We start from the raw sequence: 17459 nt of genomic DNA on the forward strand, positions 1-17459 counted from the left end.
AAACACAAGGAACGAATCCTATCCTTCTATCCCGACTTCAGTAACGAGACGGCGAAAAGGCGGATGGAATTCAACCAAGTTCAAAAGAAGATGATTGCTCTTGGTCTCAGGCCATTCCTCGTTTACCCAGCTGAACTCAAATTGACACATCAGGGCCAACCTCTGATCTTCAAGACACCACAAGAAGCAGAGAAATTCCTTGACTCCAAGGAAGTTCTGGGAACTCCATTAAAGAAACCTTCAGCAACCGCTTCGATGACGGGACATCAACATAATCTCTGGGAAGATGATGTGCAGGAGATGACTGCCTAGGCTGGAAGTTATGGTACGTTCCACTGAACGACATCATGGTTCTAGACGGTACGAGAATTAGGTCTGGTTATTGGTGTTTATGTAAATGTATCTGTAACACACGGGATGTCAAGGGAAGAAATCGGGGAATGAGGAAATTAAGTTAATTGCATCGCCATCTAAAAAGAGTCACGGCTCGTGATTTTTTTTTTCTTTTTCTTCTTCAAGCCTCAGGGTCGCTATATATGACCTGGCGGCTGGTGTACATAGTTATAACTGTCAGCACAATTGTTCGTTCACTTAAGATGTTAGATATCATAATTTTGGTCGCATGGAGATGTGCTTTCAAAATCCCATTCTGTATAATGTACGTTATTCTTTCGGTCTGAATGGCGGGGCTCTATATTATTAGTTGGAATGTACGCGGGCTGAACTCTCCTATTAAGCGCACAAGATGCTTGGAATTTTTACACCGTAAATCTGTATCCATAGCATTAATTCAAGAGTCGCATTTAAAATCTGTAGATGTCCATCATTTTCAAAATAAAACAATTCAAGTTGGTAGCGCACTCATGTGCTGACACAAAAACAACGAGAGTTCTAATTTTAGTATGTAGGAAATTACAGATATCAATAAACTATACAGAGAATCTGATGAATGGAAGACGTGTGTGCGCTCTTGTTGAAATTAATAATACTAAGATGCTTTTAGCTTCCGTCTATGCCCCTAACATATTTGATCCGTCATTTTTTATTTCACTTGAAAAAAGTTTAAGTAAATTTTCTGATATACCCCTTATTATAGGAGGTGATTTCAACTCTTATCTAGATCCAGTGATGGATCGATCATCTGGAGCACAATCCTCTCCCTCAATTTCATCGTTTGCATTTAAAACATTTATATTTCATTTAAATTTAGTTGATTTATGGCGCTTTAGAAATAACAATTTGAAAGATTTCTCTTTTTATTCTGCTCGCCATCACACATATTCTAGGATCGATTATATATGTGTTTCGCCATCTCTGATTAACAGTATTCCGTATATAATGATGTTACCCATTCTCATTTCTGATCACTCCCCAATTCTTTGCAATATTATGTAGATGTATCTCCTTAGAATTGTGAAGTATCCATATCTAGGGTATTACTATGTAATTTAAATTATTCATCTTCTATGTAAGTTGTGCTGACAGAATTGGTTTCTTATCTCTGTTTTGTTTAGTTTTGAGTTTTATTATTATTATTATTATTATTATTTTTATTTTTATTTTTTTTTATTTTTTTAATGTGTTTGTTTTGTTTGTATATGTGTTCTCTTTTGAAAATGTAATAAAAAGTAAATCACAAAAAAAAAAAAAAGTGGGATAGTCTTAGGCTACAGTGAAAATGTAAAAGAAAGTCTTACTGCATGCTGTTGTCATTAAACAGTCATTACTAGGTATATATATATATATATATATATATATATATACACACAAACCAGAATAAAAATATTAAATGTTCTAAACCGTGTGTGTGTTCCTATATATATATATATATCAATTTATTTTATTTACTTATTTATTTCGTGTTTATCCCATTTTTTTCATTGCATATGAAAATTAAAGAGTAAAAAAATCCTCCTACCCCCTAAGAATTCTCTTCGCATTCACTTGTGCGCTCTTGCGCAATACCTTCCTCTCGCGTTGCTCAATTGTGGACGACGTAAAAGTGTTTGATATAAAGGTTGCTGTCCCATATTGTATGTGAATTGTTAATAAAAAAAAAAAAAATTCTAATTATTTTGTTAGTTTCATGGTAACATAGGCTATATTTAATATTCACTGTGGCATTTCCACCCGTTTAAACTTAAAATTCCATGAGATTTTAAATTCAGTTTAATAGTATTAAAATTTCAGATTTAAACTAGTATAAAAATGCATTAAATTGCTTAAATTATTTCTATAAGTTAAAGTAGCCAACCTTAAAAAATATGTTGTCATGACTTTTAATTTTTTTTTTTTTTTTTTTTTTTTTTACAGTCTGATAACGAGCTGTTTTCGTTTTATTATTATTATTATTTTTGTTTTTGTTTATTGAAAATAAATTGGCTAAAATAGAAGCAGACACGTCTAAGTTAAAACAGCCAAAAAACATGACTAGTCTTTAGGGAAATATAGGTTTTATTATTTTTATAAATCGCACTTCTCACAGACGAACGTCTTAAACAAATACGTCAGGAGCATCATACCACGCTTGAAGCCATGCCTAGCGTACTCACTGCAATTAAATGTGCGCTGACATTTGGAGCTTCTACAGCTACATGCGAAAACTCATTTTCTACTCTGAAACGTGTTAACGGACAACCGAAGGAGCATGCTACATCAGCGAAAGGCTCATTTAGTGCAATTGGCATTTGAAAGAGACTTGACAAGAACATTTCGGGATAAATGGAAAGATACTCTACTGAGAAGGTTCAACGAGAGTAAGCGCCGCAGACTCCAGCTGTTCTAGCAGGTTGGTGTTTTTTTTTTATTTAGCTACTATAGAATGCATAATTAGTTTATAATGTCATCATATTTTAATCGTGACTTTAAAAAATGTTTGCGTAAAGTTTGAACCAGTTCTGATGTGCATAGGGCCAGTGAAAAATCATAATATTTTTTTTTTTTCTTTGCAAATAGTGACGATGATTAGTAATACTAGTTACTTTGTTTTATAGGAAAAATAAAATTCCATCACCAAACGCCCACCGACACTCACGCTATGTGCCCCCCCTGGAAGAAGGGACCCAGCTAACACAGTTACGTTGTGACGACGTAACTGGACCAGACCATATTCGTTGCAGCGACGTCCCAAATAACGTTCCAGCGACGTAACTTTGTGATTCCCATATCCGTCGTGGCGACGTTATAGTGGAACGTCGCTGGAACGTGAGGAGTACGTCCCAGCGACCGAACTGGCACGTTATGAGAACGTTACTATAAAGTACCATATTGGTCGCAGCGACGTACCATATAACGTTCCAGTGACGTAACTTTGTGATTCCCATATCCGTCGTGGCGACGTTATACTGGAACGTCGCTGGAACGTGATGAGTATGTCCCAGCGACCAAACTGACACGTTATGAGGACGTTCCTATAAAATACCATATTGGTCTCAGCGACGTACCACATAACGTTCCAGTGACGTAACTTTGTGATTCCCATATCCGTCGTGGCGACGTTATACTGGAACGTCACTGGAACGTGATGAGTATGTCCTGACGACCAAACTGGCACGTTATGAGGACGTGACATTACAGGATCATATTGGTAATTCATATTTTCACCTCACCATTACCTTGAAATACATAAAGAACTAATAAACTCAATCCATCTCTGGTGCAAAAAATAAACCTTATGAAATCTAATTGTAATCTAATTATAGGGGATTCATAGTTAATACATTAATTACATACATGCAATGCAAACAAATACAAAAACATTACATTCTAATATAAAATAGACAAAAACACACTGCATTCATTCACAAATCAATATTTATTCAGCACTACTTTGTATAAAAACATTTTGAACATCGCACCTGTTCTTTAACCATGCAAAATGTTACTAAGTTATGAGCACAGAAAACTAAACACATCAATTCATAGATTACACAATATAAACAATAGAGAATTTTTGTCTTAAAGATGGGGAGATGGTTAATGACGTTATTAGTGAAAATTAAAAATAATTATCAGTAAACTTATTGATACAACATAATTTAGTGCAACGAAAAATACATGATAAATAGATATGAAACAATTCAGCAGATACTGCACAGAGATACTGCACAAAGTAAAACTGTGAGCGTCGTATATGAGGCTCCTGGTATAAATGTCTGGTGGTGATGTGCTTTAATTACACGACATGCAGGAAAAAATTTAGGCTAATTCATGCGCACGATTTTATATTTCATTCCCTCGATTTGCTAAAACGTGTACACTATTTATACATCAAGAGAACGAATTAGTAAATTGTGCATACGATTTAGCAAATCAATGAAATGTAAAAGTAATCGTGCACGTTTTAGTACATAGAGGGAATGAATTAGTAAATCATGGACATGATTTCTTTCTTTTTCTTGCATGTCATGATCAGGGCTCTGTGCTCACTATCAGAGGATAAACCTAAACAATAAAGCAATTACCAAAGAACCATAATTTTTGAGCTTCTCAGAAGAAAAACATTCATAAAGCGTAAAGATATGAAAAATGAACAATATAGAGATTTCTAGCATCTCTCCTGTATTATTTGTCCCACCCGAAAAAACAAAGTTTTTTAAGAAAATGAACATATCGACTTTCTCAGAAGAATCTGTGATTACTGACTGTGGAGATGACTCTTTCAGACAGTGCTGAGGAGGCAGAGTTAGGTGCAGGACAGCTGATAGAGAAGAGGAAGAGGGTGTTTCTTACCCCAGCAGCAGAAGACAGGCTCTTCTGAGGGAAGGACAGGAGGTTTGATGCAGTGTTTTGCTGTAGAACAAGGCTTCTTCTCAGCACCTGATCTTCTTCAGAAAAGAGTTCCTCTAGTGTAGAGTCAGACACTCAGACTTCTTGCAAACTGGAATCTTTTAATAACATTTAGCATATTATTGTAGTCATGTTCATTGTTTTTATTATAACTAATGGCAAGCTTATAGAAAATTGTTAAACGTGTTCTTCCTCCTCCTCTTCATCCTGGAATCTTTTCTTTATGGTTTTCAAGAGAAGTCTCTTCTACTCACCAAGGCTAGATTAATTTGATTAAAAAAAAAAAAATGTAAAAAAAAAAAAAAAAAAAAAGAAAACAGAAAGAAAGAAGTAACAGTTTTCATACTCTTTTTTTGAATATACTTAAACATATTTATTGAAATAATTATGAGGCAAAGCTGAATTTTTCAGTAACTTTACTCCAGTCTTCAGTGTCACATGATCTTTTTCATATACTGATTTGCTGATCAGGAAACATTGCTGATTATCACAAATCAGTGCATTTACATGCACCTAATCGCATTATTGGCGCTATGATCAAAGTGTACATCTGCTCATGACATACATGATGTAAATCACATCTGCAGTTAGCTTACTACGGTTGTTAGTTCCACTGAACTCTATTGGTAAAGAAGGAACTTGTGACCAAAGTTGGTTTTAGGGAAACGCACCGCATATTAGAAATGATGGGGAAGAAAACTTAGCATTTCTGGAAAGTTGAATTTTTTCTTCATTATTATTTTATAAAACACAAAGTTCAAAACATTGAAAAAAAGGTAATCTTTTGTAAAATTACAAAAGTCTTCTCTACCACTGGTTTTCAATTTTATGCATTCCTGCTATTAGCCACCCCCCCCCCCCCCCCCCCCCCAAAATAAAATAAATAAATAAAATAAATAATAAATAAATATAACTGTAGTGTAGACAAAATGTTTGGGCAGCACAACTGTTTCCAACACTGATAATAATCAGAAAAATTTATTGAGCAGTAAATCATCATATTAGAATGATTTCTGAAGATCATGTGACACTGAAGACTGGAGTAATTAATGCTGAAAATATAGCTGTGCATTATAGAAATAAATTAAACTTTTAAAATATATTTAAAACTTTTGACCAGCTGTGTACATTGCCACATTTAAATGAAAACTCAACTTGTAATAATGCACACATTCTCAAAGAACTTACATTCTGGTGATAACTTCCTTCCCTCACTGCTGTCAGATCCCTTCAGTCATTCCCAGACCTCCTTGTTTTTAATCTTTCCCTCAAATCTACAGAAACAAACATCATTTTACAGACAATTTGGATAAGTCACGAATTACAATAGTTATATAACTATAATCACAATGCTAAATTATATATATATATATATATATATAATTATAAATATATATTGAATCGGCACACAAGTATCGGGATAGTATTGAATTGGCAGATTAGCGTATCATCCTATCATAGTTACTACAGTCAAAACAATGAAACTCTCTTCAAGAGCGCACAATAACTGATATTTAAAACTGTTAAAAGAAAAGGCTCAAAATATTGCACACATATAATACACAACAATATCTCTTCCTTTGGTGTTTTGAACATTTCTGTGAGTAATGCTACACGCTGTGACTCTGTGTTGCTTCAAGTGCATCATTCTGCGCACTGGTTGTGTTTACGCGATGCACGCTGTATAGGAGCCATACCCTTTCGTATTATAATACATTAGCACAATGAAAGATTCTTGTTCTGTCCCATCTACCACATGTTGCTGCCTTCATTACTGTGCTATGAATTTAAAAGAAATGTATTTTACACACACTTACATTATACACACACACACACACACACACACATACATATATATATATAGACGGTTTCAACGGCAACAACATAAACAAACGTTACTGCGCATGCGCGCTTTTGTGGACCTAACCTAACCGGTAGACTTCCAAATAGAATCAATAACAACAGCCAAGTCCCTCTAGAGTAGATATTTTTTGATAACAAACAAAAAATGTTTGCTGCGTGGATCAGGCGGACTTGATGAAAATGCAAATTCATTCTTTGCCAGCAGGAGATGTTTTAAAGCATAGACATAAAGTTGAGGTTTCCCCAGTAACAGCTGTAAACAAAGCAGAGCTACGCTCACACGCTGCTTTATCAGGCATATAACATGCAAGTCTTCCTTCAGAAATACAGCGATATAAAAACACCTGTGCCTCGTTTTGATATTTAAACATATAAATGTTAGGAATTATTAAACGTGCAGTACGCAACGTTACTCATGTTTATTTAACGAAGCCTTTTTGAAAATCGATCAGTTTTAAAATTGTGGCGAGTCTCCAAAAATAAATAAATGTATGGGAAACATATCCCGCAGCACTACCACCTGAGCCCAACTTCAGTTTACTCATCTCATCACCTTGCCTTTAACTGTGTTTGTAGAAGGCACTGCAGCCAGACCGATATACACAACACAGACTGGAAGTTAACTTAGGTCCAGGCGCGTGCATCCGATGAAACCGTCTAATATATATATATATATATATATATCAGTTTGAGACCAAAGGTTTGGACACACCTTCTCATTTAAAGAGTTTTCTTTATTTTCATGACTATGAAAATTGTAGATTCACACTGAAGGCATCACAACTATGAATTAACACATGTGGAATTATATATGGAATTATATACATAACAAAAAAAGTGTGAAACAACTGAAAATATGTCATATTGTAGGTTCTTCTTTTGCTTTGATTACTGCTTTGCACACTCTTGGCTTTCTCTTGATGAGCTTCAAGAGGTAGTCACCTGAAATGGTCTTCCAACAGTCTTGAAGGAGTTCCCCCGAGAGATGCTTAGCACTTGTTGGCCCTTTGTCCTTCTGTCTGCGGTCCAGCTCACCCCTAAACCATCTCGATTGGGTTCAGGTCCGGTGACTGTGGAGGCCAGGTCATCATCACTCTCCTTCTTGGCCAAATAGCCCTTGATGCCTTCAGTGTGACTCTACAATTTTCATAGTCATGAAAATAAAGAAAACTCTTTGAATGAGAAGGTGTGTCCAAACTTTTGGTCTTTACTGTAAAATATATATATTTACAGTTTTATATATATATATATTATATTATATATAAGGTTAACGATTAATCGATTATTTGTTCATTAATTTAAACAACGATCGATCATGGAAATGATTGAAAATTGACATCCCTACACAGAAGTATAGAAAATTCTACATTGATTTAAATTTTTTTTTGCAAAAAACGACACTGATATCGGATCAGAATTACTGTCTCTTCTCATAGTGACAGCCAATCACATTAGTTTTCTGGTATTGCATGCACTCGATTGGCTTGCGTCTGCGCTAGGGTATTTGCATAGGATGTTCTGACTGGAGGACGGCTGCATTGGCGCTTGAGAAGTCTTCAACTTCTATTTAGAATTAATTTCTAGAATTCATTTCACCATCCTTGACGTCACTTCATTTAAAAGTAAACGAGAGGCGTTGACGCCCCGTGTGATGGGGCGTTATATGTCTGGATACCGCTCCACAAATCTTTCAACCACGAGAAATGTAGTTGCAGCACGGCCTTACATCCAGAACAGCAGAATGGTCAGGATGACCTGAAACACATAACCAACTGAAATCAATTTAAAAGTATTAAGTCTTGCCTGAGTGATGCTGAAACAACCAGGTTTAGTTTTTCACCCAGGAGAAACTGCTTCCTGTGGAACAGTCTCCATGATGAATGATCTCTTGATCCTGGATCCTTGCTGCCATCCACGCAGAGATGATTTGGAGGATATGTGGTTGTGTCTAAAGGGTAATGAATCAATGTTACAAGAATACTGATAGCAGCACTATTGATCCTGTACCTTATGTAAATGTTTTCAGTACTGAACAAGTCAGGAACCAAATTAGTACCAGTTCTTGAAACCCATCTCTACTTGTAATAGTTGTCTTGTTGCTGCTGCCCAGACTGTCTCTTCCCCTGATGATAAATATATGTGTTCATTTTAAAGCAATAAATAATACATTTAAATTACTAGGTGGTAACAAATATATTTCCTTATAAGGAACTCACTGAATCATGGACTCAACTGGTGGTTGTCAGGCCCTAAGAAAGTGAAAAATGTGTTTACTTTTTGTGGAACGAAAGTATCAGATCAATTTGAGAATTAAACTAGCATTAAAAAGCATGCATGTGAAAAACACCATCAACACCAATAATGAACAGATGACAGAATTTACAAGCCTGCCACTTGAGGGAGAAAAGGGGAAATTATTAATCCCACATAACGTTACACTGAACATGATTTCGGCAGCCTCGGTCTAATTAACGTTAAACTTTATATTTAACGTTCTATCGGTTTATATTCAAGTTCACAGCATGGATAGCATGAGCATCATCAAGCTCGAGCAGCAGGCATTCAAACAAACTAATTAACGTTACTACGGTTAAAAATTAAATTATTAGAAAGTTAACACTGTATAGTTTATAGTGATAAATTTCAAATAATTTAAACTAGGTAAGGTTATATTCGATTTTAACAGTTACCGTTACCTTAGACCACCTCTGAGACTGCTTTTGAGCTAATTAACCAAACAGAGCATTTATTTATTAAATTGAAAGAGAAAACCTACAAAAATACAAAACACTACTCCTCTTTGATGGCATTTAACGTTATATCAGTTAAAATCTATGAATAAAAGTAGATTTATAGGACTTACCTTTCCTCCGTGTCCGTCCGCTGGAAGTTGACCGTTACAAAATGACGGGCACGCGCACGTCGCGCACCTCATTCAGAAAGTGACGTGCGCTGCTAGTTTAAGGTTTAAATGTTAATTTGTCCCGTACTCTCTTTCATTAACAAACATTATCACCATTTGCTAAGTAAATTGTTTATTTTATTGTTCTTAAACTGATGGCATATATATATATATATATATATATATATATATATATATATATATATATATATATATATATAATTATTTTAACATGCTTGATTAATTTTTTTTGTATATTTCCCAAAGAATATGCTGTTCAAATGGTATCTTAATAATAATAATACATCTAGTGCAATAATATTAAAAGTTATCTGAAGACCAGCTGACCACGTCGCTACAATGTCCCCAATGGGACTAACTAGCGACGTCTTTTGAGTACGTGCCCATGACGTTTCTGGGAAGTTAGCCAAGATTTTAAAAAAATGGAACTTTACCACGACGTCCTCACAACGTTGCCATAAAGTAATGTCGCGCTGACCAAATGACGACTAACTGGCGACGTCCTCACAACGTTCTGTGTTTGCTGGGGATAGCCCCCCCTTTTAAAATCTTCTGGCGCCGGGACTATGGTATGACAACAAAACTATGGTATGACAACAATGATTTTATTTTATGGACATTTTAAGACTCATAATAAATGATGTTTGCAATGAATACAGGCCTATTTATGAAGTTGACTTTATCAGAACTAATATGGTGGTAATTAGACTAGGCTTTTTCGTAATGTAATTAAAGCGAATTGGCGATCACTTTTGATAATTAAAATCTGGCAAACAATTTGGCTCTAAATGGCTCTATAAAGATCTATAAATAGGTAAGCATGGTGGTGTCCAATAAGTGACCAACTATGGCAGCGATCCAACGTGTCCTTAATTGAATCAAAGACGGAGCCGGGCGCGGAGCCGTTTAGCCCATGTAAAAAAATTGTATTCGCCAAAACTTAAGCCCTTTTGACATTTTGCCTGACGTGGCTATATTAAAAAAAAAATTGCCTCCCAAGACAGCTCATTATGGAGCTGCTGGACCTTATCAGACCTGAGCTTGCCAGGCTAATGCAGCGGAATTCTTGCAGCGGTACATTTTCTTTTTTTTTTTTTTTTTTGCTACAAAGAGATTCATCAAGGTCATGGGAGAGGGCTACGGCCTACTCAAGACCTCGGTGTGGAGGTGTGTTCACACTGTCACCAACGCCCTTCTGCACAATGCTGGGGATTACATCCTGGTGGATGGCACACTCATCGCTATTGCCAATACATCAGTGATTGTTCAGGCGTACATATCGCGAAAGGGATACGCAGCCATAAACGTGCAGGTTATAGTGGACCATAGGGGTGTGATCTCCAGTGTTGGGAAAGTTCACTTTCTACGTGAACTAGTTCAAAGTTCAATTCACAAATTTTAAAATGAACTATCTCAGTTCATAGTTCAAACTACAAAATTTTGTACTAAGTTCACTAAGTTCCAAAAATGAACTAGTTCATAGTTATTTTTTTCCATATGTTGCTGTGAGCTATTATTTTTCAAAATTATTGCCACAGCCCATATATAATCAGAGACAGCAATTATTTTATCAGTTTTAACAATGAAGCTATGCGTCAGATTTCATCTTCATATCCAATTTTGAATCCTTATCCAACCAGGGTTTACATTAGCATTGAGGGGACAGCATTTCCCCATTGTTGCTTTAATGCTTTGTCTCCCATTCTCACCGACCTTGTCATAAACATCATAAAATTATTTTAAATGATCATACGCCTTCTTGCTACATACTGCTGTTGCCTCCATGCTTTTTTTTTTTTTTTTTGATGACGCGTCACGCATGCGGCGGACGGCGGTGCGACAATGGTGGCTGGTGTTGCCAGATTGGGTGTTTTCCGCCACATATTAAGACCCGTTTACGGTGTGTTTTAGCCGGGTTTTCGTCTGGAAGGCTCCATAGAAATCTGGCACCCTACTGAACGAAGTTAACCTGAGAGAGCGTGCCGATCACAGACACCAGAATGAACGAGTTGACAGTAATGTTCATCAGGCATTAATTCAGCACGTTCAGTTCACGTTCGCCCAAAATATGAACGAGTTCATGAACTATCGTTCAATGAACGCGTTCAGGCACAACACTGGTGATCTCTGACCTGGTGGCAAGGTCCAGCAAAACGTCAAGTTCCTCTGACGAGAGGCTTGGTGCCCTTTTTTTACGTTGCTTCCCGACCATATTCTGTATCTAACTCTCTCTATCTGTTCATAGGTTGCTTTTTATTGAAAACATTATCCAATGGCAATCAATACCCCATTAAACAGAAATAACTGCAGCCAATGAATTCTGATTGTAAAGTATCTTACCATTAATATAAAAGTGTATTATATATTTTTATAAGTCCTTAAACCCATGTCGAGGAGTGGCACAAGCGGCACAACTAGGGTGACCACCTGCTTATAAGCCCAAGGGGGGACAAGGGGTATGTTTCTGAGGGACAATGTGGGACACCCCATGGGCAGACTCACTGATAGTGGTTTACCCATTTCTAGCACATACCACCTTACATTGTATATTAATAATGCCCTATTCCCCTAAACATGTGTAATTGCTGACGTATGCTCATGACAGAATTGACAGATGCACTTCCATTTAGGATTTACTTTAGCTATTTTATTTATTTTTCATTACAATATATTCACTTTAAATAAATTATAATATAAAAAAGTCTAACATCACAAATCAAGGGAAGGGTATTCACTCATTCACTAATCCCTATATAGTGTATGGCAGTTGAGTTCACTATATCTATTTTTTATATCTTTTTTTATGCTTTTATGTTCATAATCATTAATTGCTATTAAAATAGCGTACTGAGAACAAAAATAAACACATAAACGTTCATGATTATGTATTTATTACTTTTAGTATCTTGACACTTGCTCAAGCAGCGTTTTGAGCTCAGAAAAGATGCTTGTTGATCGTCCTCAGGCGACTGTTAATTTTACAGCGGAATACACTACCTGTTATTAACGGAAAAATGTAAATTATCCACCAAATTATCATCATTTTTGTAAGTTAACAATGATGCCACCTCAGTAAATTAATCAAATAGTAAACTGAGTTATTGCCTGCATAACATATTTTAATACAAACAATGTAGGAAAAACGTTAAAACAGAAATAATAAAGATGTAAACTTCCTCTCTCATTCAAACTCGCTCGCTCCCGCTCTCGCAGCGTGCTGAACTGTCAAGTAATGTTCGCTTGGCTGCCTGGGGCTCGAGGATATAGAGCGATAAACGTTTTTTGAGCAAGCATTGATTATGCGTGACACAGTCTCAATTTGCAGGACGCATGAATTGGGCGTCAAACGCTGTGCGCACACGCGCTACGCGGGACGGGTGGTCACCCTAGGCACAACGGGATAAGGAGGGTGGATGATTAGCGAGGGATACCCGGTTTGTCTACCCGTCACAACATATTGTGTGAACATATTACTGACCATTTCATAATTTAATTTATAGTCTATAGTCTACTGATAACTTAAACTATGTTAAAATAAATGTTACTGTAATAATTTGAGGAATGTTTCATTTGCATAGAACGTGTTGTCTTTCTTAACGCTGTAATGCACCTTCGTGTGAAGTGGAAAATCAATTCCTGAGCAATCAATGCCAACTAATTCAGCACCCTCCCTTTGGACAGCACTCTTGTAACGTCGGACGTAAGAGGCATCATGCTAAGAAGCTTCCTAAGGGACACTTCGGGGAACACACTTAGGAACATAAACAACTTTGGTAAGATATATCTTTCGAGGTCTTCTTAGCGCACTAAGAGTGAGCATTATCGGGGGAACCGGGCCCAGACCAACCTTATGAAAGTGCAGAAGATATACTTAGTGTACGAATGTGTCGGGAATCGTGCCATAAGGTTAAGAGAGAGGTTAACAAATAGGTTAAGAACTACTTAGCGATAAGAACGTTTTGGGGAACTGGGCCTTGATCAGCCTCCCGCGATGCTCAGCTGTGGATGATTTAAAAATGTTTGATATAAAGGTTGCTGTCCAATTCCATACAGGAATTGTTAATTAAAAAAAAAAAAAAATCTAATTATATTGTTAGTTCTAATTATATTATTAACACAAGTTCATTTAGACTATTTAACATGCCCTGTGACATTTTATCATTTTTTTACTAATAAACTCCTTGAGAATTTAAAGTTAAATGCCAACAACCATACTGCATGTGAATAAATAAAATGCATACTTTTCATAATATTTCATTATTCATAAAATGCATAACGTTTCTGGTGTTTGGATTTGTATTTCAATATAATGAGCTCTAAGTTTAATAGCCCTAGACTGGTTGTATTCGCCTCAATCTGATTCAGTAAAGTCAAACCGCAGACAGTGAAGCCTCTGAGACCCACGTGCTGTGAGGCGGGAACAGAGGATTCTGCTTGATCTTAAAGCCTTCCTCAAACATCCACGATCACAAATAACAATGATTTAAGTAAAATAATGATTAATTATTAATTGATGATTTGTTATTATCATTATGGTCTTGTGAAAATAATAATATGGGCTGCGAGAATATAATGAATACAAAGAGTAGTGCTGCTGAGTGCAGGCATGTTTCAGCCAAGTAACATACCGTTCCTCAGAGCCAAAACACAGACCGAATTCTGTTCAGCTGGAGGGGGTTGGGTTTTTGGGAGTAGATATGTGTGGCTTGTGGAGGTCGAGATAAAGGTGTGAATTGCTCTTTCATTTGGACAGTGTCTTATGAGGCTTTCAAAGTTGCTGAACCGGTTTATATAGGACTGTTTTTTTGGTTAAGACAAAAAAAAATCGTCTGTCCCCAAGTAAGATTTTTCTAGTTCTAGTAGTTGATTTGTTGTATTCAACTAATCAGAGGTTTATTTTAAATTTGCATAATGAGTTCTATGAGAGCGAGATCGCTTCTCTTTCAGTGTGAAAACGTCTTCATCTCTATTTAACTTTTCCTCTCCATCAGCGAATGATTCTGAGAGAAAACTCGCCAGATATCTGTTTGCTAATGAAACAAACGCTACTTTCATTAATCTGATTATCAGATAAATCTTGCGCTTTTATTTCAAGGTCGTTGTTAATGCTGTGGTTAATTTTAAAAGTTTCCTTCGTGTATTCGGTTCATCCGCATTGTTTAAAAACATTTATCATTCAATGGATCTGTGCGTATGATTTAGACACTTACATTTCTACTCCGTCCATGCAATAAATACAGCTGTCGACGGCTCCGGTAACTCCGTCGGTAAGATGCAGAGAGCCATTGACAAACTACAGAAAAGTAAAACTTCACGTTAGCATTACTGGCCACGAGTCCTATAGATCACATGTCAGCTGCGTTAGAGACGAACGCAATCCTGTGACAGTCAGGCGGTAAACGGTGGAGCGCGTGAAAGACAGATAAGAGGCACGATTCACGAACACTCTTCAAGGTCTCCATTCATTCGTGCATGTAGTAATTTAATGTGAATACATTTTGAAAGCATTGAATCGCTATAGAAATTGCAATTCATTCGATTCTTAGCATTTTGAATCGATTACTGTCCAAGATCGGCAATTCATGATTCAAAAATCATTTTTCAGGTGTAGGTGTAGGTGCTAGGTGCTAACAACACTTGCCAGGGAAGAGGAAAAAAAGGCTTTTGTTGAGAGTGTAATAGGTTTCAGGTGTGTGCATGTAATCAGTTAAATGGATTGTGGGAAATGTAGTCCGAGGTGACATGTAACAGTCTGTGTGGTGTAAGAGTCAATTTAATGAGCAGGCGACATCTCAATCAAACAATCAATAACCTTTATTTATGTAGTGCTTTAAACTAAATACATTGCGTCAAAGCAACTGAACAACATTCATTTGGAAAACAGTGTCTCAATAATGCAAAATGATAGTTAAAGGCAGTTCATCATTGAATTCAGTTATGTCATCTCTATTCAGTTTAAATAGTGTCTGTGCATTTATTTGCAATCAAGTCAGTGATATCACTGTAGATGAAGTGACCTCAACTAAGCAAGCCAGAGGCGACAGCGGCAAGGAACTGAAACTCCATCGGTGACAGAATGGAGAAAAAAACCTTGGGAGAAACCAGGCTCAGTTGGGGGGCCAGTTCTCCTCTGACCAGATGAAACCAGTAGTTAAATTCCAGGATGCAGCAAAGTCAGATTGTGCAGAAGAATCATCTGTTTCCTGTGGTCTTGTCCTGGTGGTCCTCTGAGCAAAGGTCTTTACAGGGGATCTGTATCTGGGGCTCTAGTTGTCCTGGTCTCCGCTGTCTTTTAGGGCAGTAGAGGTCCTTTCTAGGTGCTGATCCACCATCATGTCAGGATACGTACTGGATCTGGGTGACTGCAGTGACCCTCTGATCTGGATACAGACTGGATCTGGTGGCCACGGTGACCTCGGAACAAGAGAGAAACAGACAAATATTAGCGTAGATGCCATTCTTCTAATGATGTAGCAAGTACATAGGGTGTTATGTGAAGTGTTTCCGGTTCCGGTTTACCTAATTAATGCAGCCTAAAAATCCTTTAACGGATTTGGATATTAAAAGCATATTAGTATGTTATGTGTATGCCAGGTTAAAGAGATGGGTCTTTAATCTAGATTTAAACTGCAAGAGTGTGTCTGCCTCCCGAACAATGTTAGGTAGGTTTTTCCAGAGTTTAGGTGCCAAATATGAAAAGGATCTGCTGCCCGCAGTTGATTTTGATCAACTGATTTTGAGTTTTGAGAACGTAGCGGACGTAGAGGAGTATAATGTAAAAGGAGCTCATTCAAATACTGAGGTGCTAAACCATTCAGGGCTTTATAAGTAATAAGCAATATTTTAAAATCTATACGATGTTTGATAGGGAGCCAGTGCAGCATTGACAGGACCGGGCTAATATGGTCATACTTCCTGGTTCTAGTAAGAACTCTTGCTGCTGCATTTTGGACTACCTGTAGTTTGTTTACTAAGCGTGCAGAACAACCACCCAATAAAGCATTACAATAATCTAACCTTGAGGTCATAAATGCATGGATTACCATTTCTGCATGTGACATTGAGAGCATAGGCCGTAATTAAGATATATTTTTGAAATGGAAAAATGCAGTTTTACAAATGCTAGAAACGTGGCTTTCTAAGGAAAGATTGCTATCAAATAGCACACCTAGGTTCCTAACTGATGACGAAGAATTGACAGAGCAACCATCAAGTCTTAGACAGTGTTCTAGGTTATTACAAGCAGAGTTTTTAGGTCCTATAATTAACACCTCTATTTTTTCTGAATTTAGCAGTAAGAAATTACTCGTCATCCAGTTTTTTATATCGACTATGCATTCCATTAGTTTTTCAAATTGGTGTGTTTCACCGGGCTGCGAAGAAATATAGAGCTGAGTATCATCAGCATAACAGTGAAAGCTAACACCATGTTTCCAGATGATATCTCCCAAGGGTAACATATAAAGTGTGAAGAGTAGCGGCCCTAGTACTGAGCCTTGAGGTACTCCATATTGCACTTGTGATCGATATGATACATCTTCATTCACTGCTACGAACTGATGGCGGTCATATAAGTACGATTTAACCCTCTGGAGTCTAAGAGTATTTTTTGGGGCCTGGAGAAGTTTTGTCATGCCCTGATATTTGTGTTTTTTTTTTTTTCAGTTTCTTATAAATATCTAAATGGGTAAAGTCTAATATCACTGTAATCAGCACAAACTGGGCTATAATATGTGAAATGCATGCATGTACATGATTGTATTTTTGAGAAAAAAAATTTTTTTGCATGGTTAGTGAAAAACTAAAAATGTTAAATCACTTGAATAAGGCCATAAAACACATACATAACATTGGTTCCCGGGATTGTTGAGAACTGGAGCTTGTA

At 36.7% G+C, this 17459-nt stretch overlaps 2 long non-coding RNA genes across 3 annotated transcripts; both read right to left on the reverse strand.

Annotated features, from left to right (window-relative positions):
* Positions 1-3795: 3795 nt before the first annotated feature.
* LOC127977440 (uncharacterized) lies at positions 3796-6155 on the reverse strand. The gene is made up of 2 exons (XR_008158215.1): positions 5977-6155; positions 3796-5047 (listed from the first exon to the last, which is right to left on the reverse strand). It is a non-coding gene; the product is annotated as an uncharacterized LOC127977440 (long non-coding RNA).
* Positions 6156-8269: 2114 nt separating this feature from the next.
* Positions 8270-9703, reverse strand: LOC127977433 (uncharacterized). Of its 2 annotated transcripts, XR_008158206.1 has the most exons (4): positions 9515-9703; positions 8868-8900; positions 8708-8774; positions 8270-8599 (listed from the first exon to the last, which is right to left on the reverse strand). It is a non-coding gene; the product is annotated as an uncharacterized LOC127977433 (long non-coding RNA). The 2 variants fall into 2 exon arrangements; XR_008158205.1 differs by having other exon boundaries at positions 8273-8599; positions 8868-9694.
* Positions 9704-17459: the final 7756 nt, after the last annotated feature.

This window comes from Carassius gibelio, chromosome B18, assembly GCF_023724105.1.
Source record: "Carassius gibelio isolate Cgi1373 ecotype wild population from Czech Republic chromosome B18, carGib1.2-hapl.c, whole genome shotgun sequence".
In the NCBI taxonomy this organism is placed as follows: domain Eukaryota; kingdom Metazoa; phylum Chordata; class Actinopteri; order Cypriniformes; family Cyprinidae; genus Carassius; species Carassius gibelio.